General features: G+C 48.1%; 1 non-coding gene across 1 annotated transcript; it reads right to left on the reverse strand.

Moving 5' to 3' along the window:
- Positions 1-976: 976 nt before the first annotated feature.
- Positions 977-1,049, reverse strand: TRNAS-GCU (transfer RNA serine (anticodon GCU)). Its single transcript has one exon. It is a non-coding gene; the product is annotated as a tRNA-Ser (tRNA).
- Between the last annotated feature and the right edge of the window lie 538 nt (positions 1,050-1,587).

The following is a 1,587-nucleotide window of genomic DNA, read 5'->3' on the forward strand; positions in this document are numbered from 1 at the left end:
AACCATTGAGCCACGGAAGCTCAGAAATTAAATGGTTGTCAGGTGTTGTGGAAAAACTTTGGCTTTCTACGTTACATTTGAGACCCCACAACACCTCTCCCGGGTGGGCTCGAACCACCAACCTTTCGATTAACAGCTGAACGCGCTAACCATTGTGCCACGGAATCCCAAAAATTAAATGCTCGTCAGGTATTGTGTAAAAACCTTGACTTTTTACGTCACATCTGAGACCTCACAACACCGCTCCCGGATGGGCTCGAACCACCAACCTATTGGTTAACAGCCGAACGCGCTAACCATTGCGCCACGGAAGCCCAAAAGTTAAATACTCGTCAGGTATTGTGTAAAAACCTTGACTTCTTACGTCACATCTGAGACCTCACAACACCGCTCCCGGATGGGCTCGAACCACCAACCTATTGGGTAACAGCCGAACGCGCTAACCATTGCGCCAAGGAAGCCCAAAAGTTTAATGCTCGTCAGGTATTGTGTAAAAACCTTGACTTTTTACGTCACATCTGAGACCTCACAACACCGCTCCCGGATGGGCTCGAACCACCAACCTATTGGTTAACAGCCGAACGCGCTAAACATTGCGCCACGGAAGCCCAAAAGTTAAATGCTCGTCAGGTATTGTGTAAAAACCTTGACTTTTTACGTCACATCTGAGACCTCACAACACCGCTCCCGGATGGGGTCGAACCACCAACCTATTGGTTAACAGCCGAACGCGCTAAACATTGCGCCATGGAAGCCCAAATGTTAAATGCTCGTCAGGTATTGTGTAAAAACCTTGACTTTTTACGTCACATCTGAGACCTCACAACACCGCTCCCGGATGGGCTCGAACCACCAACCTATTGGTTAACAGCCGAACGCGCTAACCATTGCGCCACGGAAGCCCAAAAGTTAAATGCTCGTCAGGTATTGTGTAAAAACCTTGATTTTTTACGTCAAATCTGAGACCTCACAACACCGCTCCCGGATGGGGTCGAACCACCAACCTATTGGTTAGCAGCCGAACGCGCTAACCATTGCGCCACGGAAGCCCAAAAATTAAATGGTCGTCATTTATTGTGCAAAAACTTTGGCTTTCTACGTTACATTTGAGATCACACAACACCGCTCCCGGATGGGCTCGAACCACCAACCTATTGGTTAACAGCCGAACACGCTAACCATTGAGCCACGGAAGCCCAAAAATTAAATGGTCGTCAGGTATTGTGGAAAAACTTTGGCTTTCTACGCTACATATGAGACCCCACAACACCTCTCCCGGGTGGGCTCGAACCTTCAACCTTTCGATTAACAGCTGAACGCGCTAATCATTGCGCCACGGAAGCCCAAAAATTAAATGTTCGTCAGGTATTGTGAAAAACTCAGACATTTTACGTTACATCTGAGACCTCACAACACCGCATCCCGGATGGGCTCGAACCACAAACCTATTGGTTATCAGCCGAACGCGCTAATCAATGAGCCACGGAAGCCCAGAAATTAAATGGTTGTCACGTATTGTGGAAAAGTTTTGACTTTTTACGCTACATCTGAGACCCCACAACACCTCTCCCGGGTGGGCTCGTACCA

The sequence above is a fragment of the Phalangium opilio genome, unplaced genomic scaffold (genome assembly GCF_054372755.1).
Source record: "Phalangium opilio isolate 3A_F unplaced genomic scaffold, DU_Popi_V2 ptg000056l_1, whole genome shotgun sequence".
In the NCBI taxonomy this organism is placed as follows: Eukaryota; Metazoa; Arthropoda; class Arachnida; order Opiliones; family Phalangiidae; genus Phalangium; species Phalangium opilio.